This window comes from Sceloporus undulatus, chromosome 9 (genome assembly GCF_019175285.1).
Source record: "Sceloporus undulatus isolate JIND9_A2432 ecotype Alabama chromosome 9, SceUnd_v1.1, whole genome shotgun sequence".
NCBI lineage: Eukaryota > Metazoa > Chordata > Lepidosauria > Squamata > Phrynosomatidae > Sceloporus > Sceloporus undulatus.
In genome coordinates, this window is record NC_056530.1 from 27,090,538 (window position 1) to 27,113,214 (window position 22,677).

The 22,677-nt window shown below is 46.5% G+C and overlaps 1 protein-coding gene across 18 annotated transcripts in view; it reads right to left on the minus strand.

Annotated features, from left to right (window-relative positions):
• The window catches only part of NRXN2 (neurexin 2), a 286,100-nt gene extending 264,383 nt beyond the window's left edge, over positions 1-21,717 (minus strand). For all 18 annotated transcript variants that reach the window (XM_042439705.1, XM_042439702.1, XM_042439704.1 and 15 more), the window contains exon 1: positions 21,460-21,717. The gene's annotated coding sequence lies outside the window, so the exon portion shown is untranslated. The remainder of the gene's footprint in view (positions 1-21,459) is intronic.
• Positions 21,718-22,677: the final 960 nt, after the last annotated feature.

The window sequence follows — 22,677 nt, forward strand, 5'->3', positions numbered from 1 at the left end:
TTAGATCTCTGCTTGTCCTGACGGGGATCGGGGATAAATAAAATATCGCCGGTTATTACCCACCGACAGGAGCACAAGCGGGAGAGATAATAAGGGAGGGAAAAGAGGGTTTTAATCAAATGCTTCGGAGCTCGGAGCCAGGCCGGCGGTCGACAATGGAAGGCAACCTAACAAGATCGCGCACTCCCGGGACAACCGTCTCCTTGTCTTGGATAAGAATTAGCCACGCTGTTTGGAAAAATGAATTTGGGGAATTACGCTTCCTTGGAAACCATCCTCCCGAGCCAGAACGGCCTTGCGCATCCGCTGTGACATTTCACAGATGTGGCCGAGCAACATCAGAGTATGGTCAAGATATCAAAAGCGATGAATAAAGGACAACGGACAAACTAGGAGAATGTGCCGCAGTGTGCTTTTGCCTGAGCCGACTGGGAAGGGCATGGTTTTACGTATATAACAGATGCACAGGTAAAACTGGGACTCATAAAATATACATTAGATAACTGTGTTGAATAGTGGTGTGAGCGTTGGACTACAGCTCTGGAGACTAGGGTTCGATTCCCCGTTCGGCCATGAAACCAAATAAGTCCCACTCTCTCAGCTGCAAAGGATGGCAATGGGAAACTCCCATGTGAAGAAACGTTGCCAAGAAAACCCTGGTCACCTTAGGGTCGCCATAAGTCAAAAATGGCTTCATGGCACACAAGATAAACCCAAAAACAGGTATTCTGAAATCCTAAACAAATAAATCTGGAATCCAAACTATTATGATCCCAACAATTTCGGACAAAACACATCCGACCTCTGCGTGCCTTTTAAACATTTGCGCAAACATGTATTTCTTCCCTGCCTTTTAGAATCCGCCACAAAGGTATGGACTCCAAACGCAAAGTGCGGCCATTTCTAGGTTCGTTCTGAGACTGTGTAAATCTATTACATTTTGCTTTAAAGAAGAAATTAAACAAAATGGATTGCTACACATCCCTCCTACATCCTTTGTTTGCCAGAGCACTCACTCCTCAGCGTGAAATTCCTCATTGCCTTAGCTACCAGGTTTAGCTTTACAATGAAAGGCTGGGATTTTATGCTTGTGGAGTGTCTGTATATATATATATATATATATATATATATATATATATATATATATATAGCCTTGGAGATCTGGGATGGAGCCCAAGGGGGAAATATGAGCAATTGTTTATAGACGGGAATGAAAACCCGTTGGGCAACCTTGGGCACCTCACACTCTCTCAGCCTCAGAGGATGGCAATGGCAAACCCACTCATGCCAAGGCAACCTTTGGGTTGCCATAAGTCAGAAACAACCTGAAGGCAAACAATGCTCAACTCAGCAAGGCATGGATGTAACCCATTGAAAAGCAAAACTGCCTTGGAAGGTGCTGGACTCTCCTTCTTTGGAGGTCTTTAGATAGATGTCGGATGGACACCTGTCAAGGGTAAGGTTGCCACTTCAAGCTCATCCTGAGGTTTCCAGACCAAAACCAGAGACGTGGAGATGGACTTTGGTAATGCCAAGAAGCGTTATATATTAAGTGCCAACCAGAGTGGTTCACACCTTGACATTCAAACATGCATGGAGAACATGCACAGAAGAACCAAGAGGTCCAGTTGGCCTCCTTCCGGCATTCTCCTTTTGAGATGGAGGCAGCCCTGAGAAGGTGGAGGAAAAAGCTCTCCGATCCCCAATTGCAAAGTTGCTCCAAAGTCAAGACTTGGCCAAAGGCTTCCGCCAGGTTGAGATGACCAACCATGCGATCAATGGCGACAAGGTAGATCAGGTCCTCCTGGGTCAGAAGAAGCAAAGTGGGGTAGACCAATGGTTCCCAATGGTTTTGGACTTCAGTGCCAAGCTGGCTGGGGCTTCGGGGAGATGAAACCCACAAACATGAAGGGCCAAGGTTTGGGAATCGCTGGGGTCGACCAAAATGACTGCCGATTAGCCATCCAAGTTGGCAGCTACATGGCATTTGGGGGTAGAGTTGCCATAGTGGGATGTGACAAAGCCTTTCCTTGTGTCTATCCTGTAGTTCAGCTCCATGGATGAACCTGGGTTTTTGTATTGGCCTAAAGAGAAGCAAAGCATTGGTGCCATTAGGGGGGTGCGGACCACTGTTGGAGGAGGTTAACACCAAAATAACCATCTATAAAATTATTTTGGTGTCTGACGATGGCACTTGGAGCGGTCCGCACCCTCTGCATGCCCCCAATATGACACCATTGCTTTCATTCTCTTTCGGCCTACGCAAAAATCGAGGGTCATCCATGGAACTGAACCGCCAGACCGATAAAAGCAAGGGCTTTATCTCACCACGCAATGGAAAGCCTGCCCCAAAATGCCATCTTCTCCGATAGCTGCCAACTTGGATGGCTTTAAAAGAAATAGAGGATAAAGCTATGAAAGGCTACTAAGTCAGTAGGGAGCAACAAATCGGTACCAGTTTCGTATCCTTCCCCCATTCAGGGTTTTTTAAAAGAAGCTTGAGTTGTTTCCATCCCAAATGCCCTTATTATGTTCTTATTCAAAGTAATTAATTTCCATCCCTCCTTTTTACCAAAACGGGACCCGAGGTGGCTCTCGACGCAGATTAAAGGAAAATACAGTTGCAAACAATCCGAAGAGCAGGGGAAATGTAAATGCACCGGGCAAAGTATCCCATTAAAACCAGCACTAATTGCAAAATAGTTAAAGCAGATTGATAAAAGTATTGCAACCTCCGCTGAAAAATTGGTAGTAACCGCATACCCTCCAACGGTATCTGTTGTCGCCGTGTGCTGGCGAGGCATTTCTGACTTATGGCAACCCTAAGGTGAACCGATTTCTTGGCAAGGTTTGTTCAGGGAAGGTTTGCTGTTGCTACGCTTTGAGGCTGAGAGAGTGTGACTCGCCCAAAGTCAGCCATTGGGTTTCCATGGCTGAGCCAGCGTTCGAACCCTGCTTTCCAGAGCCATAGTCCAACACAACGCACCATGCTGGCTCTTACATATAAGGCGACAGCATTACAAATCCTACAAACTAGCAAGCAAACAACTTTATTTACATCTACGTCTACCAAAACTACATACCATTTGACAATATTCATTTATAAGGTTGACGAATGACTTCCAGCTTGTCAGTTCAGCTTGGCACCAGAGCTCTCCAATAAGTAAGGCTCAATGGCTCCCAAAACTACAAATCCCACAATTCCGTAGTATTAAGACGGGCACCTAAACTGCTTTAATTCTGCATATATATAGATATACCCTTGCTCAACACTCAAACCAGTACAACATGCCAACGTTTGGTAACTGTTAGTAATTTTAGTGCCAGTGGTATTTGTGGGATGTCTCCCTCTCGTGTGCCAACGTAATCGTCTGGCTTTGTGTGCGAGAGGCACTGCGATTCGATATGGCAGGCACCACTGAGTGCTTTACCTAAGATGGCAAAATGTCTTGGGCTAACACCAAGCAGAGAGCCACTGTGGCATAGTAGTTTGAGACAACAACTCTGGAGACCAGAGTTCGAATCCCAGCTCAGCCACGGAAACCCAATGGGTGACCTAGGGTAAGTCATACTCTTTCAGCCTCTGAGGATGGCACTGGCAAGCCTCCTCTGAACAAATCTTGCCAAGGAAACCCCAGGATAGGTTTGCCATAGGGTCGCCATAAAGTCAGAAATGACGTGAAGACACACAGCACAGACACATACCACATCGCAAACCTCCTCTGAAGAAACACACTAGGTTCCCTTTAAGGCTGCCATAAGACTTGAAGGTGGCACAACAACAGCGACATCAGACTTGCCATAAGACTTGTAGGCAGCACAATAACAGCAACCAGAAAGTAGAGACAGAGAACCAACATGGTGCAGGCCATGAAACCCATTGGGTGCCCTTAGGCAAGCCACAGACTCTCAGCCTCGGAGGATGGCGACGCCAAAACACCAAACAAACCTTGCCAAGAAAAACCCAGGATAGCTTCGCCATAGGGTTGCCATAAGTCGGAAACGACTTGGAGGCATGTAACAACAACAAACCACCAAGCAGCCCACACACACCAAGCGACATGGATGAATTCTTTCCATGGCAGCTGGCGCATGGCACATGGCAGCTGGCACATATTGCCCTGTCTTTTCGTAACGCAACCTCTCACACTGGGGTTTGCACCCACTTATTTCTGCAAGGAGCCGGACGTGTTCCTCTTAGGCTTCCTTTTCTCCGAGAGGCAAGAGTTAACCGAGAACCCAAATGCCGCCGCTGCCGTTGCTGATGCACAAGGCAACGGCGATTGTGCCTCACTTGGCAGTTATCAACATCAAATTTATCTGCCATGTTACATTGCTCAGCCATTTCCTTTGTTTGCAGAAAAACCTCTTCCTTCTTTTTTTGGAGGCCTGTGTGCGCTTGACTCCTCCACAGTCTTTGCTACCTTGGATGGCCTCCGATCATCGGCAGTTTTCGCACCCCGGGGCAACATTGCTGCGGTTTTTATTTATCGCCTTTTTAAGCTAAGAGTAAGAACTCCCAGTTCTAGTCTTGGGGTAAATGTTGGGGCATAGAGCAACCCAGGGAGGGCAAAGCTGGCAACCCTCCTGATCAGTCAGAAGGCAAACAAGGATTCAGTCAGTGCTGGATGGGGTTACATTGCCAAAAATCTCAGGTTTGCAATCTTGGACATACTCCTAGACTCTGATTTGAACCCAGGTTTTCAGTGGTGCATTTGCACATCTAAAATTGGCACACCAGCTGCACCTGTTCCTCAACAGACTACATGCCTATGACATCCAAATTTGTTCACTGTACCGACAAACCGTGGCGAACAAAACCACTGACAAAGAAGCTCCTTTTGCAAAGCCAGCGTCCCCCTTTCGCCTCATCCTCTGCCTCGCTGGAAGGTTTTTAGCAGCATCGGCTTTGAGCTCATGGAGAAACATGGTCGGAGAAACACAGATTTCTCTGCATTTCTGCCCCAAATGCAGTGAAGCTTAAGGTGGAACAAAAGCTGGAATCTGCTCTAGCCAATCCTACAATGGGTTTGCCTGCACCAGGGAAGATTAAACAGCAGCTCCTTCCAGAATCCTTTACTGAGCATGCATCAAATGCAAAAGCGGGAGGACAGATCAGCCTGCCTTATCACCTCATGAGACCATTATATTCAATGGGACTTGAGCATCCATGGATTTTGGTACCCAACGGAGGGTCCTGGAGTCAAACCCTAGCGGATACCAAGGACCCCCAATGTATATCCCAAAAAGCAAACCTCAATTTTGCCATTTTATATAAGGGACACCATTTTATTATCCGTTATATTTAATGGAACTTGAGCATCCATGGATTTTGGGATCCACAGCGGATACCAAGGACCCCACTGTATTTAACTGAGCATCTATGGACCAACGTTGCTCTTTTAGAATTAAGCAAGGTTGCCATTTACGCATTCTGTTTTACTCTGCAATGTTTATTGTAACAGCTTGTTCTGGTAAGGGTTTTTTTCTTCCTTTCTTTTTTTAACACGTTGTTGTGTTTTACTCCTTCTGCGGCCTCGTTGTGGATCCCCTGCGTGTCGAGTGAAAGGGTGATTTTCGGGGGGAAAGGAAAAAAGCATTCAGCCACGGGAATAAATAAAACATTGCATTCATTCATTAGTTCCCATTATCAACAATGGGTTCACAGCCTTTCCGCACACAAAAGGTCTCGCTTTGGGTTCTCCAACCCATCACTCCCACTTCTTTCATTCCAGAAGCCTAATTTAAAGCGGGAAAACATTACAACCAAACACCCTTTTCGTTTGCGGATATGATGGTTAAATAATCTGGAGTCAGAAATATTAGGTGATCTATTGCAAATCGCCAAAAGACTTATGAATGGAGTCATATCTGGTAGGTCTTTATTTGAGAGCCAGCGCGGTGCAATAGTTTGAACGTCGCAATGTGACCCTGGAGACCAGGATTCGAGTCCCCGCTCGGCTATGTAAACCCATTCTTGGGCAAGTCACACTCTCTCAGCCTCAGAGGATGGCAATGCCAATCCCCCTCCGAAGAAACATGCCAAGAAAACCCCATGATAGGTTCACTTTAGGGTTGCCATAAGTCGTTCGGGAATGACTTGGAGGGACACAACAAGCTTCTAGCATCGCAGAGGAATGGCGATCGGTCCAAGGCTATTCAGCCAAGGAGGGATTTGAACCCAGGTCTCCCAAGTCCTAATGCAACAACGCAAGGCTGGCTGTACCTTGGCAGCGCAAGGAGGGTCAACCCCAACTTCAGTTCTAGAATCTCCAGGTAAAGCCATGGAAGACGGAGATATTCTGGACGTTGCAACTCCCCTCTCTTGAAAGCAATGTTTCCAAAATCTGATCATCTATTTGCTATCCATCCCTGGATTGGTGCCTATCAGTGTCCTTTGAATCCTCAGGAGATCCTTCGCCTCTGGCTGTTGCACATGTGTGTGGGTCCATGAATCAGTTGTGCTCTTCCGCTTTCCACCACATCAATCTCCTCCGACCCCGGAGACCGAAAATCTCTGTTTCGTTGGATCAAATTTGCTCCAGTCCAAAAAGTTGCTCTTCTGCGCATTATTTCAGAAAGCTCCACAGATTTATCTGCTGAAACGAATGGCTTGGAGTGTGTGTTTGTGTGGCGTGTGAGAAGATGAACCTTGCCAGTCGCTTATGCCCTTAGTGTGCCCATTTGACACTGCCGCACAATGCTAAAATCACAACAGCACTGGTGGTTATTATTATTATGGGGAGAACGAAGATGGTGGCCATGGAGAGAGACAATGCGCAGAGGCACATGCAGAGATTGCAGAAGCATCCTTTCTGAATTGAAATCCAAAACACCTGGAGGACCAAAGTTTGGGGATGATGGGTCTAAAGAGTCTGCATTATTATTATTTTGAATAAGGCCTCAAAACACAACACCTATCTCAGCTTTGGAGGCGGCACCATGTGGACCTCTGAGTTCCAGACTATGCAACCCTTGTTCTAGAACAGCGGTTCTCAACCTTTGGCTCTCCTAATGTTTCAGACTTCAACTCCCAGAAGTCCCAAATGATCTGGGAGCTGAAGTCTACAATGCCTGGGGGACCCAAGGTTGAGAACCACTGCTCTAGAACCTGCCAGACTAGGCCGACCTTGCTCTAGAACCCAGGCCTTTTTGCTTCTGTTCCAGATGCTTTGCATCCAGCTGCAAACATTGAACGCTTCTCCTCTTCTTCTCCTTTTCTTCCTCTTTAGAAACCGTAAGCGCGGCGGATTGTTCCGGATTTCCGCACCGGAGAGATACTTTCTAGGCCCAAGACGGGAGGAGAAGAACATCGGGCTCCTCCTATGCTATTGAACCGGAGCAGTGTCCTTTCCCCTTCCTCCGATGGACCATTAAAGGAGCCATCAAAAGTCAACGTGGAAAAGGAAATTCAGAAAGATCTCTAGGTGAGCCGGGAAAAGAAAAGGCCGGAGCAGAAACGACTATTCAAGCTTTTAATGGCCTGGCAATCCAGGGACCCCCTGGGAAGAAGCGCACAAAGGAAGACGCTTTTCTGTAATCTCCCTGAGAGAGAGAAGGAAGGAAGGAAGGCCGTTTGATGAAAGAATTTCGCTCCCGAAAGTTTGGAAGCCGGCGCCGGCTTTGCAAGACGCAAAAGAGCCATCCGCCATTGTACTGGCCAAGACAATATGACCGGCGCTGAGAGCGAGGGTCCTGCGGATGCAACATCTCTGACTCTTTTGAATTTGTGTCAACACAAAAACACACAGGGGCGGAAAGAAAGGGGGCATGTGTGTATCCCTCTATGCGTCTTGCCGCTACAGTTCCAGCTAAACCGTAGCCATCAAGATACCAGGAATTTGGCATAGACCCCTAGGTTGCCCAGGGCTGTCCGCCTTGGGGTCATTCTGCTTTTATTTGTTGTATTGTTTTTCAATATTAATACAGCTTTGACTTTGGAGGGTTTGGTTATTATTCATGGATTTGGTTAATATGTTGTCTCTAGGACTCTCTAGGTCCTACAGCATGACTCTATGGTCAACATCCGTCAGAAGTCAGATCAGAGGACTGAGAGATTCCTAGAGAGAAGACTCTACTAGGCCTTTCTTACTCTGACGCTGAAGTTGGGCTTGGGAAGGCTTTAGGCAATTGTATGTACTGTCTCCCTTTGCAGGACTCCTGAACGCTTCCCATTATTGTTAAAACAAAAACAGTCCAGTTGCCTGATAAGGGCAGAGAAGCAGAAGGAACAGTGAGAGAGCGCTGGGATGGAGGGGAAGAGAGACCAGAGAGGAAGAAAAGGAATAAGAGAAAGAAGCACCAAGATGGTGGGGGATGCGGGGATGGGGATGCCTTGATTGAGAGTTCCTGCATGGCAGAATGGGGTTGGACTGGATGGCCCTTGTGGTCTCTTCCAACTCTGATTCTATGATACAGTACTAAATATGAAAAGTTGGGTACTTTTGCACGCACATAACCTGGTGTGGATTTGGACTGAGTTTTGGGAAATCCAAGAGCTAGTCCTAAAAATCACAGCGTAACCTTGGACCACTCTCTCTCACTCTTAATTTGTGCTTTCCTATTGGTAGCTGTCATGTTGGCGGAAAGGCAAGGCTTATATTGAAAATTACATAAATAAACCTTGACCTCCCACCACCACCTTGTCTCTGGCTCTCACCGCCGGACTAGGATTCAAAATGCCCAAAGTTCAGATGCTTCAGCCGCAAGAGGCATCCCACATCCAGCGGTCCAGGGTCAGAAGCCAGAGATTAGAACAGAATCGGAGAGGGAGCCGAGCCAGTCGACAGTCCAAGGGTCATCAATCAAGCGCTCGCATTAACCAGGTAAAGTCCAGAGGTAAGCTGAAAGTTTGCTTCCAGCAGAATGAGTGGAAGAGGCACCCTGCGTACAAAGAGAGCGCATGGCAGAGCGCATTTAAAGTGTGCGTCTCCCAGCTGGGAAGTCAGGTTTTTGGGAGCCTCTAGGCAACTGTATACAATGCTCCCTTTCGCAGGACCCCTCCAAACACTTCAAAAAGTATATCAGTTCTCTACTCCTGGTTGCAGAACATCATGGAACCAAAGAGTTGGAAGAGACCACAAGGGTCATCCAGGTCAACCCCCTTCTGCCATGCAGGAACTCTCAATCAAAGCATCCCCATTGACAGATGGCCATCCAGCCTCTGTTTGAAGACCTCCGAAGAAGGAGACTCCATCACTCTCCAAGGCAACGTCTTCCACCGTCGAACAGTTCTTACTGTCAAGAATGCCCAATGGCAGAGACCAGCAGGCACACGTGGACCAAGCCAGAAGGTTTTCAGGTTTTGGAGACGAGAAACTGGGCAGAAACTGGAGGCCGAACAAATGACGCAGCCTCGGAAACGTTTTGGAGAAGAGACCGGACATGAGGGACTTGCAGAAAGGGACTTTCGCCCCTCTCTGCCCATACCAGCCTGGCACCACCATCTCCGCTTGCGTCCAACCCGACCGACAAAGTAGGCACTTTCGAGATCCGTAAATTTCAGTTCAAAACAGTTAATTATCCCTTCTGCCAAACTCAAATGGGGATTAAAAGCACTTGAGCCCATTAAGGACACACATAAAAATTCCCTTTTAATTAAAAGAGAGGGAAAAGAGAGGGAGAGGGAAGTTTCGAGTTCGCACGGCGGCACAAATCTCAAAGGCCAGCACCAGTATTGGAGGGGTTTATATGGAGTTTCTAGTCTTCCTTAGCCCCCAAAGTCAGGGATGCCTAGTGCCCCCCTAGTTCTAACATCGAGATTCAGTCTAATTTTTGCAAATGCAACATTTCCCGGTTACGGAAAGACCCTTTTCACGGCTCTGTATTTCACAAAGTAAATGAAAGGGGCACACAATCCTTAGCTACTTAGCACTCTCTTCAAACCATTGCAGAATGTATAGATTTTGGCCCCAACAGACTTTTTGGAGCAGGATTCAATCCGACTCAGGTTTTCGCCTCGCGCCTTCCACGCCAGGGTTCGCGCCAGAAATGTGTAAGCCGGCGGGTAAGGCATTCCTCTGGGCATGTCCATTTCCACACCTCTTTGGGATCCAAGCCGGCTTCAAACCCAACATCGGCCTCATTAAAAGTTAGCCACTGGGCGAATATGGATCTGCGATGCTGCCTCTGACTCAGCTGCGCAACCTGTTTTCAGTTCCAGGACTCTGCTTTGAAAGACGGGAAGAAATAATGGAAGCAGAGGGTTGAAGTGGTCATCCAGTTTCAGCGGTCATCTAACTTCAATGGTCATCTAGCTCAACCCACTGCCAAAATAAGATTCCCATCCTCTGCTTAAATACTTCCAGCAAAGATGACCACAACACTCTGCTCCAGACTTTGGTCCCCATTTTAAGCATTGCTGGACCTATTGGGTTCAGTATTTCCAATATCTCCTTCCAAGTTTGGATTAAAACCTGGAGCAGATTCGCAGAACCCACAATGCTACCACGGTTTCAGATTTCTCTCCAGACGTCTCCGGTTTCGGACGAATGACTGGTTTTAGAGGCAGCCTATATGCACTTTTGGATTTTGGCCGAGTGGACACAGCGGGACATACTTCTGAGTAAATGTACATTGGGTTTCCCGGGGAGGAAACGGAGAGGCTTTCAAACACAGCAGCTGTATTTAAACCTTGCGAGCCAGAAATCCTTGCTGATCTACTGCAAATCAGAGATCTATGAGTAGATTCTAATTGATCTTCCCCGATCCTCTGGATGGGAGACCGCCAAGAAATACCTGGTGCTCTAAGCTCTATTTTCGGAGGAAGGGACCGGGAAAATCATGGTCACTCTGCATGCGATGGAAACATTTTGCAGCTTCCGTAAGCGGATTTAAATACCCTCCAGGCAGCCGATCCCATCTGATCTTTGAAGTTAAGCAGGGGCAGCTATAGTCAGTACTTGGATGGGAGATCACCAACAAATACCGGGTTCTGTAGGCGCTATTTCGGAGGGACTGGCAAACCCATGGTCATTTTGCATGGGATGGAAACCTCTGACTTCTTCCATAGGAAGACTGAAATATCCTGAAGGCATCAGATCCCATCTGATCTTGGAAGCTAAGCAGGGTCAGTACTTGGATGGGAGACCGCCGATGAAAACTAGGTCTATCGGCTCAATTTCAGAGGAAGGATCTGGCAAAACCACCTCTGAGGATGCCTTGCCCGCATGTATGAACTTCATGGCATTGCCATACGCTGGCAGACAAATTGAAGGCATACATACACATCCCCTGGTCTAAGATATGAAAAAGCGAGAACTACAATAGTCTTCATTGTCTGCTTCAAAGCAATGTCAGTAATCTTGGTCATCTTTCTTGTGGTCTTCGTGTTCATCTCCAAATCCTCTTTTGCACCTTCTTCCTTGACTTTCTTCTGCAATCGTTCCAAGCCTTTGCTGTTTTCTGAGAGTAGCATGATATCATCTGCGTATACTAAATAGTTCGGGTTCCTTTCCTCCAGTTTCCACGATTTCTTCCCATGACACTAATCCTGCTTTACGTATATGTTAATATCTCCTTTAATCACACTTTACTCCCAGTACAAGGACTCAAGGTGGCCAAACAATAGGAAAAATAGATCTCAACATAGGTGCACATTCCCAAGGAACAAGCAGCATAGCAAAACCTCTTCCGCCATGATGCTTTTCGGAGACTACAAATCCCACTGTCCATGCCAGCAAATGGGAAACGTAGAACATGGGGATGGCGCATGCAGAAGAAGGCCAACGTTGCATGAAAATGGCACTTATCACCATCCCTGTGGCTGCAAGCCTATGCATAGTTTAATAGGGAGCGCGCACTTTTGACTCTGCCTATTTTCAACCGCGTCGGTCCTCCTTGAAAAGCACGCCGAGCTTTAAACAAAGATCTCCGTTCGGCTGAAACACAACCTTTTGGCTTTTTAATTAGAAACGCAAACACTCTTGCGAAGGAGCGTTTCCATCTAAGGTGAAGTCGGACTCTCGGCGGAGAAAAGAAAACAGGTATTCGACCTCCAAACCTCTATCCAAGCATGCCTTAGCCTTTATGTTGCTGCAAGTCACACTCTCTCAGCCTCAAAGGATGGCAACAGCGGACCCCCTCTGAACAAACCTTGCCAAGAAAACCCCAGGATTGATTCGCCTTAGGGTCGCCATACATCTGAAACTTGGAGATACACAACAACAATTTGTCGTGACACAATCCATGGCCATGCAAGGATTCAAACCCTGGTCTCCAGAGTCATAGTCCGAAGCTCAAACCATGCAGGCTCTCACAAAATTGCGTGTGCTTGTTGTTTCCAACTTACGGTGACCCTAAAAGGTAAACCTATTGTAGGGTTTTTTCGTCGGGGGGGGGGTTGCGATTGCCATCCTCTGAGGTTGAGAGAGTGTGACTTGGCAAAGGTCACCCAATGGGTTTCCATGGCTGAGTGGGGATTCGAACGCTGGTCTCTGGAGTCATAGCCCAAGGCTCAAACTGATACACCATGCTCGCTCTAATAGCATTATCATCCCTTGCATTCAAATGCATCACGGGTCCCAAGCACACTGCAGAAACAACCCAGTTTGAGACCGCTTTAAGTGCCCTGGCTCATTACTAGAGAATGCTGGGAATTGTAGTTTATTATGGCACCAGAGCTCTTGGACAGATAAGGCTCAATGTCTCCCTAGCACTGAGCCAGGGCAGTCCAAGCGGTCTCATAAGTGGATTATTTCCGCGGTGTGTTTCGGACCACCGTCCATCAGAAACACTAACAAACTCAGGCACGGAAGAACCAGGATCGAAGCAGCCAACACTCCTTGCCAGCCTCAGTTTACCCTTCTGTAAAATAGGAACAGCCCTGGCAGATTCTCAACAAGGTTCTCCCCAAGGAGAGCTGAGCCAGAAGATTATAAAACCAAGGCGAGTTGTGATTTTCACATTATGAGACGAACAAAGAGGATTGCGCGGTGGATAGATTTGCCAGACCCCCTTTCCCCGCCCAGAAAATAAAAATGTAATCTCGGTGCATGTGAGGCAAAACGGCCGCGGCGCAACCCGGCGCGCCTTTCTGGTGACGAGATCAGTTTTTTAAACCTGTTTGCAAGATCAGGTTCAAATCCCATCTTTGCAATGAATATATACACATACACACAAAACCGACAGCCGAACACTCAGGATTGCAAATCCCATTTCGGGGAGGGAAAGAGAAATAAATGAATTATAGCCTGGCGACTTATTTTTCGTGTATTTTCTTTGCTGCGGGGAGAGGAATTATTCATGTAAAATTTATCTCCGGATGATGCTTTGAACCGCTCGCGAACCCCGCCAAAAAAGACGCGAAACGGCACAGAAAATCTCCAATATCGCCATTTGCTACGGCCCTGGTTTTGTGTTTCTGCGATTGGAAAAGGTGGAGGGAAAGAAGGCCAGGAGGGTTGCAAAGGGGGAAGGCCATTTTGTGATTTCAATCTTCAAATACTTGGAAACAGCAAGCAAACACACCCAGAGCCAATCTGGAGTGGAGCCGAACTCCGGTACGGACATTGCAAAGGCACGATAAGGAGCGAATTCTCAAGAGCGATAACGCCTCCGCCGACGAAATATTCCAGAGAGGCCCTCTGCGAACTATACAGCAGGAACACTATATACGTCAATGTATGCATATGCGCGACAAGAGGCCCTTCACTCAAGGTGCATCGGAATAGTGCGGTTTGGCACCACTTTAACTGCCGTGGCTCCATCTTACACAATCCTGGGATTTGTCGTTTTGGGGAGGCACCAGGCCTAAATCTACAAATCCCAGGATTATTCAGGATGGAGGTGGATGATGATGATGATGATGATGATGATGATGGTATATTTATATCCTGCCCTTTCCCCAAAACTGGGACTCAATGCGATTTAATATTAAAAAAACAGGATGAAGCTGCAGCATTTAAAGTGGCATCAAACTGCATCATTTCTACAGTGTAGACACACTGATGTAGGCTGCAGAAATAATCCAGTTTGACACCGATTTAGCTGCCATGGCTCAATGCTGTGGAATTTGTTGTGGCAGCAGAGCCCTCCGACAGAGAGGGACCAATAAACGCATCGCAAAATGACCTTTCCCAGAAATCCATCGCATTCAGCCATGGCAGTTAAAGCGGTTTCAAACTGGATTATTCCTACAGTGCAGACGCGGCCGCAGACACCCCTCTCATGCAAATCTGGGTTTGTTTTCTTCCCATATAGAAGAAAACATAATTTTAAAAAATTCAGAAGTTTTCTCCTCCATGAGAATTATGGTCTGGTATGGTGTGACATAGCATGGCATGGCATGGCATGATATGATGGTGAATGGATGATAGACAGATAGATAGACAGACAGACAGACAGACAGACAGGGCACAATCGCTTTGCAAAACAAAACTGACTTTTGCTGAAATACAGTTATGAGCCAAATACAATGTGGCTCAAAATGCTCTATTTATTGTGTAAAGAACCTCGGGATGCCATTGCTTATTATGGTGGAACCATTTCTGGCCTTCTTGGCTTCAATGGAGGGACGGAAACTCTCAGAGTCGGCTGGCAATTCTTCCGTGTCGGGACACCATTCCTTCCCGAGGATTCGAAAAACCGATAACAATGGCCCTAAGGCGCGCACATATATGCGCATATATGTATTAGAAAAATGCCTCCTTGCAGGGGCTGAAAGGCAGGATCGGTGCAAATTCCCAAAGCTGGCCTGCAACATATCGGTGCTTCAGGTGGAACTCCGAAAAAGCCTTCCTCTCTTTTGACAGACGCAAGCGTGACAGCTGTCTGGCATAGACTGGCGTGATATGAACCGTGATGTGCTAATTCCGATGGCACGAGGGCAGGGAAAAGCCTGGCCAGGAGTTGCATCCATGCTGAGCCAGCCTTGCCCATTTAATGCTCTTCCGTTGCCCTTCGCTCCAAAAACGCTTTCCTCTTTCCCAGAATCCCTGACCATTGACCAAGCTGGCTGGGGATGCTGGGAGCTGGAGTCCAAAATACTTAGATGACCAAAGTTTGGGCATCACTGGCATAGAACCATGGAGTCGGATGGGATGCCAAGGGGCATCCGGTCCAATTCCTCTGCTATGGAGGAACGCACAACTAAAACGCAACCTTGAAAGCTTGGACTAAACCCGGAATGGATTCACCGTCCCGCTGACCTGGGCTGGATCCACACTGAGGACTTAATTCAGCCATGGCTCAACATTATAGCATTCTGGGATTTGCAGCCATGGAGTTGCCACCATTTCCCAGGACTGTTCAGTTCCACGCAGTGGTAATAAATTGGGCCGAACGCAGAGCTTAATGCCACGCAACATCTTCCAAGTTTTTAAATAGCCTTCTTGCTTCTTATCTTTGATGGCTGATCAGAGATAACAACAGAAGAAGCTGGCAAGACAGAGCCTAAGGGTTCCCCTCTTCCTCCTTCGCATCATTTCAGTCCATCTTCCAAACTGCGGAAGAGAGGAAGGAGTTGCTTTTGCTTCTAGGTGTGTGACCATTGCTGTTGTTGTTGTTGTTGTTGTTGTGTGCCTTCTTCAAGTCATTTCTGGCTTCTGGTGAAACTGTTTATGGGGTCTTCTTGGCAAGGTTGGTTCAGAGGAGGTTTGCCACAGTCATCCTCTGAGGCTGAGAGAGTGTGACTTGCGCAAGGGTCACCCAATGGGTTTCCATATCATACTTTCCCCCAAAAATTGGGCCTCAAAGCACTATGCAATTGAAAAGAACTATGCAATTAAAAGTGTACAAAAAGCGAGCATTAAACTACACTTGTCCCTCCATATTCGCTAGGGTTAGGGGCACAAGACCCCCATGAATATGGGAAAACCGCAAATAACAACAACGCCATGTTTTTACCTGAGAGGACGCCTCTCTAGGAATCTCTAAGTCCTCCAGCGCAACTCTGTGGTCAATGTCTGACAGGTACTGACCATAGAGTTTCACTGGAGGAACTACAAAGGCCTAGTAGAGTGTCCTCTCTAGTAATCTCTAGGTCTTTCAGTGCCACTTTTAGTTAAAGCTGACCATAGAGTTTCACTGGAGGAGCTAGAAAGGCCTAGTAGAGTGTCCTCTCTAGGAATCTCTAGGTCTTTCAGTGCCACTTTTAGTTAAAGATGACCATAGAGTTTCACTGGAGGAGCTACAAAGGCCTAGTAGAGTGTCCTCTCTAGGAATCTCTAGGTCTTTCAATGCCACCTTTAGTTAAAGCTGACCATAGAGTTTCGCTGGAGGAGCTACAAAGGCCTAGTAGAGTGTCCTCTCTAGGAATCTCTAGGTCTTTCAGTGCCACTTTTAACATTAACCATAGAGTTGCACTGGAGGACCTAGAGATTCCTAGAGAGAACATATTAATCAAATCCATGAATAATCAAAGCCACAATATCAAAGCCACAAATATGGAGGGATGAGTGTAGAATGAATGCAGATCTCCCAGCTTTCACACATCATCATCATCATCATCATCATCATCATCATCAGTTATATCCCACTTTCCCCCAAAACTGGGACTCAAAGCAGTTTAACATTTAAAAGATTGATACAATTAAAAGCGTACAAAAAGTGAGCATTAAAGCAGAATGACTGCAGATCTCCCAGGTTTCACACTTATTACCATTATCATTATTATTTATATCCCTCCGGTGCTTCAACAAACGAAAGTTCCCAGGATTCCATGTAGGATGGAGCCATGACAGTTAAACTGGGTTAATTCTGCAATGTGGAAGCAGCCTTCAAAGCCTCCATCTGCCATAGGGAAGGTGACCCTCGATCACCAGCTACATCAGGATTGGCAACCTCTGGGCATCTGGCAGGCATTTTTGGCCTAACCCTAATGCCCAGCTGTGGGATAGTAGTCTGAGCATTGGACTACGACTCCAAAGACCAGGGTTCGAATCCCGGCTCGGCCATGGAAACCCACAAGCTTGGTCAAGTCGCAGTCTCTCGGCCTCAGAGGATGGCAAGGGCAAACCCCTTCTGAAGAAACATGCCAAGAAAACCCCAGGATAGGTTCTCCTTAGGGTCGCCATAAGTCGGGAATGACTCGAAGGCACACAACAACAACAACAACAACAACAACAACAACCCCTCAGAAGATCACACCAACTTTACCACCTTCCAAATCACTGACTGAAGCATCTCAGCCTTTCCAATTGCAGCAAACAGACCTCATGCGGAAGGTGGGGAACCCCCGAACGGTGATGTCATGGAGAGGACCATAAGGAGAACTCCAGATACGCAGCCATATCCACCAAGGTATCTCCATCCTTGGCCTACTCTGCATTGACTGGCAGCAGAGAGCAGGCTTTGACTCAATCTCAACAGATCCATGCCAGGATCTGAGCTCAGGACCTTGGCCACGCTCAACAGATTCTCCCCCAAAGTGGCATTGAAGGGGCGCAATGGAGAGAGCATTGCGAAATAAACATAAGCATAAACATTTTGCACCTTGCCCATGACATTTTTCTCCAATGCCCACATTTCTAGCATTGCAGTCACTTCTTTGCATTGGAGACCAGGGTTCGAATCCCATGTAAACCCACCGGATGACCCTGGGCAAGTCATGCTCTGTCAGCCTCAGAGGACAGCCATGGCAAAAAACTCTCTTGAAGAAATTTGCCATGAAACCCTTAGGAGCGTGATGTCCAAACTCTGGCCCTCCGGGTGTTTTGGACTTCGGCTCCCAGAATCCCAAACCATTGGCCAAGGTGGCTGAGGCTTCTGGGAGCTGAAGTCCAAAACACCCGGAGGGCCAGAGTTTGGACATCACTGCCTTAGGGTGACCATAAGTCGGAAACAACTCGAAGCCGCACAACAACAACAACAACAAATCCAGACTGCAACCTGCTCCCTTTTACAAGGGATGGTTACAAGGGATGGTTCCAAAGGGGAAAACACACCTTGCTTTCCCCATAACTTACCGGTATGTAGGGAGAACCCAAAGCTGAAAGAGAGAGAACGCCTACTCTCACTTTACTCCAGGTCTAGGGGTTGCACCGGAGTTGCCGCTTCAGGGTTAACCCATACAGTAGGACTTCCAGGTGCAAAACCTCAGGCCTAGGGATGGACCCAGGTGCGGTCACTTAGCATTAAGTACCAACCAGATTTGGGTTGGTACTTGATGCTAAGTGACCGCACCTGGGTCTCATGGTTTCTCATTCAAACTCATGCGCATGCACAGAGAGTGCATTTTCCTAGACAGCAGTCCTACCTAAAGCAAAATACGGCACCTTGCATCCCCTATACCTGGAGAAAGGCAGGATGTAAGTAAATGAGAAATAAAATAATAATAATAATAATAATAATAATAATGGGGTTGTTCCTTCTCCCAACTTAAAAAGACGGGATCAGGAGCACTGAATGCCACCTGCTTGCTTCTAGCAAGAGCAGAGTGGAGGATGAGTCCTGGCAGCATCACTCAAAACATGCACAGACCCCCTTGGAAAGTCCTTACAATGGATCTCTTAAAGCATAGGGTTTTTTGGGTGGGTTTTTCGGCCTCTGTGGCCTTGTTCTGGAAGAGTTTATTGCTGACGTTTCGCCAGCATCTGTGGCTTTGGCACCTTCAGAGAACGCTGGCATGGAAGAGAGTGGGGCATACACAGATTAACATGGAAATCACCCCTCCCAACCTAGAGTCACATATATATATACCCACTCTCTTCCATGCCAGCCTCCTCTGAAGATGCCAGCCACAGATGCTAGCGAAGCGTCAGGAATAAACTCTTCTAGAACATGGCGACAGAGCCCCCAAAACCCATAGAAATCTATGGATGCCGGCCATGAAAGTCTTCGATCTCTTCAGCCTTGCAAAGAGTCGGAGGCCACTGCTCATGCTTGGCGCTAGGTTGACCAAACCTGGGTACTTTGTACCCTCATCTCCTTAAAATGGGAGACTCTGGGCCTAGGCCTTGAGATGTGGCAACCCCCACAGGCCCTACTAGTGGCGCATCCGGCCCCGAAAGCCTCCATGGGGCATCCCCACACGAGCCAGAGGTCCAGAAATCAAGGTGTGTGCCAGCTTGGTGGCAATCCCTGGAGCCAAACCAGTGCCGCTGCAGCATCAGGTGTGCTCCTTCCACCTGAGCCTCTCTAAATACCTGCCGCTGTCATTTTTCCTTCCTGCGCTGCCTTTGAAAACATATTTGTCATGCTCTCTCTCCTTCTTCCTTCGCCTCCAAGGCTGCCACCACCATCCTTCCTTCCTTCCTTGGACTTTGGCTGGTGCAGCCTCAGAATCATCATCATCATCATTATTAATTATTATTATTATTATCATCATTATTATTATTATCCCCTCTTTCTTCTCTTAGACTCCCAAAGAAGACAACATCCCCCTTCGGCCCCTTCCTCCGAACAAGAAATCAAATTGGCACCTTTTGGGCTTCCAATATTGGAAGGCACCAGATCTTCCCATGGCACCGTTTTTAATCCATTTGCAAAGAGGAAGGATGGAGCGTTTCGTTTATTTGTCCTCCCTTTTTGGATCCTGAAGGAAAAGGCCCTTTGCAAAGAGAACCGAATCGCAAACAGAGTCATGCAGCCGCACACATAATACACATAGACACATAATACACATGAATGGATCTCTTTTTTCGGGGGGGGGGGGGAATGTCCTCTTACAATAGGGACATTATTATATGGTCACCAAAGAATCCAGTGGGGTTGGGGACACACACACAAGGCTGTTTGTGTAGCACCCACAATTGCCTGCAACACAACCAGCTAGGAAACAGTCCTACTTGCATGGTTCCTATTGCTGTGTCTGGCCATGCACCATTTCTTTTGCAAATCTCCAATGTTTCACCTCCTTTTCCTTTCCGAAAACCTCATTTCTAAGCAAAGAAGGCAGCATCACATTGCAAAGGAAAGGTCTGAGCCTTTTTAGTAGGGGGTCCTTTATATATCTTGGGGGGGGGTCTTCGTCCACGGATCTGCCTTTTGACACCTTTGCCCACCCAAAAAAGGCACCGCCAGCCTTGCCACCCACCGATGGCAAAGAATGCCACCCCTGCAAAGCTGGCAGGGTGAAGAGAAAGGTTGGGGCGAGGATGGAGAAGATAAGAAAATACATGTAATAGACATTTCAAACCCATCTTAGCAAGGTTTGGCTTTTGGGCTCAAATGCAAGATGACAAAGGGAAGCAATTTCGGTTCGGATTTTATGGGGGGGTCGTCCCTTGCACACAAACACATCACACAACGCTGCACACTTGTGTAGCAATGCTCTCTCTCTTTGACACACACAGACACACATCACAGTGTCAAGAAGGGGAAAGCCAAGGTTTGTCACCTTGCAGGCGCAAAGCAGACTATATAGCAAGAGACTACAGAGAGGTCTTCCCTTTTTGTATCAGCTAAGTTAAAACCCCAAATATAAGTAAATCACCATCTGCAACCTTTGGCTTCAAGAAAAGGGGTTGTTATTTGTGCCATAAATATAGATACTCCATAAGGAAGGCTCTCTCTGGCAAAAAGGCAGAGCAAGGGGAAGCTCATAGTAAATAATGGAGAGGGAGATGCAAGCAGGCGGTGCAGGATTTGCTCTCTGCCAGGGCTGCTCCCCTCCAATATATACATACAGAGAGATAGAGAGATATAAAGGTTTGCTGCAAAGGTTGGCTTGGATCTTCCCAAATGTGAGTCTTAAAATGGGAAAGGATAGGAAGAACCCCAAGCCTCTGCCAGTCTTAGGATCTGGGGGTTGCGTTGGCACCCCTCTTCGGCTTGGCAAACCCACACCATATTTATATATGGGTATTAGGAGGAAAGGAAAGGGGGAAAAGGCTGCCTTGCCTCTTCTTCCTCTTCCTTTTCATCCACATCAACAACAACTATCACAAACATTGGAATAAACAAGGATTACTGTATTCAGCTGTCAGAATGCAAAAAGGCGGGCAAGGGTGGCACGACGATGCCCTATGCCTTGGGCTGGCATGGACAAAGCCAGGATGGGGAAAGGTTGTTGTTGCTGTTGTGGTGTTTTTAAAAAATGGGGGGTGGGTGTGTTTAAAAAGATATGGGGGGACTGAGAGAGAATAGGAAACCTCTTGTGCCCCCCCCAAAAGGCACTCAAAAATGTCCTCAAGTCGCCTTCCACGCCCCCCACCCTTGGCATGGCATGGCACCCCCTTCCATCCTGCAAGATGACATTTTAATATATACAGATATATATAGAAATATATATAATATATCTCAATATACTACACCACTACACACACACCAATTTTCTCCTCCTTTCAGACAGCAGGCTGTGCCACTGCAGTCTCCATATATATATAATATATGGAAATAATTCCCTTCCATGCAAAAGGGCACCCTTTTTGGTATCCACCCCAATGGGCAAGAGACCCCCCCAATTCCACCTTGAACCCCAGTTAACAGTAGGCTCTTGATCCCCCCCCCTTTCCATCCTTTTCTCTGCCCAGCAAAATGCCCACCCAGATGCCCAGGAACCCCACCCACTGCAAAGGGTACCTGTGTGGTCCAAGGCTTTTGGAGGAGGAAGAGGATGAGGATGAGGCAGTGGCCTCACTCCCAGGCTGCAAAGGCGGCTCCAGAGACAATAGGAGAGGAAGGAGGAGGAGGAGGAGGAGGGGAGGATGGAGGAGGAAGGATGGAGGATGGCTTGGTCCAGCCCTTGTCGCCTAAGGAGGCTGGAAAAGGATGGAGAGGATGCAGGGATGCAGGGAAGGATGGAGGGCTTGCAAGGCGAGCGCAAACAGCAGCAGAGAAGGCTCCTCCTCCTCCTCCTCTTCTTCTTCCTCCTCCTCTGCCCTCCTCCGCCTGCTTTCCTCCTTTGCTGTCACTCTCCCCCCCCCCCCCAGACAAAATCTAAGGACCATTGGATTCAATGGAAAGGGGAAAGGGAGGAAGGGATGGATGGAGGGGAAGCCAAGGCAGGGCTCCTCCTTGCAAACTGGTGGGAAATAGAAAGAGGAGCATGCATTTTTATGACAGCTTCTGTATTTTATGTTTATATACATAAATTATACTGTATAAATGTGTGTGTGTGTGTGTAAAATATATATAATAAATACATATAAATTATATATATATATATATATATATATATATATTACATGTTCTATATTTTATAGTTATGTACATACATTATATGTATATGTATATATAATATATATTATTGTTATTAGCTTTATTTATAAAGCGCCATAAATCTACACGGCGCTGTACAAAACCAAGTAAAATCAAGAATATAAAAGCATACAATCTAAAAGTTAAAGCAACAAATTAAAAACATCATATAAAACAAGTTGAAACAGCAATATTCACTATAATAAATACATACATACATACATATAATGTTCTATATTTTATATTTATATACATAAATTATATTTATATGTGTGTGTATATATATATAATATATATATAATAAATACATATAAATTATATATATATATATATTACATGTTCTATATTTTATAGTTATGAACATACATTACATGTATATGTATATATATATATATACACACACATAAATTATATATATATATACAGTATATATATATATATATATAGTTACATGTTATATATTTTATATTGCATTTTGTTTGATATCACAAGCCGCCTCGGTCCTGCGGGAGAGGCGGTGCATAAATAAAAAAATTACTATTTTAATCATTATTTAATTATTATTATTATTAGATTACTTTTATTATACATTTTTATTCT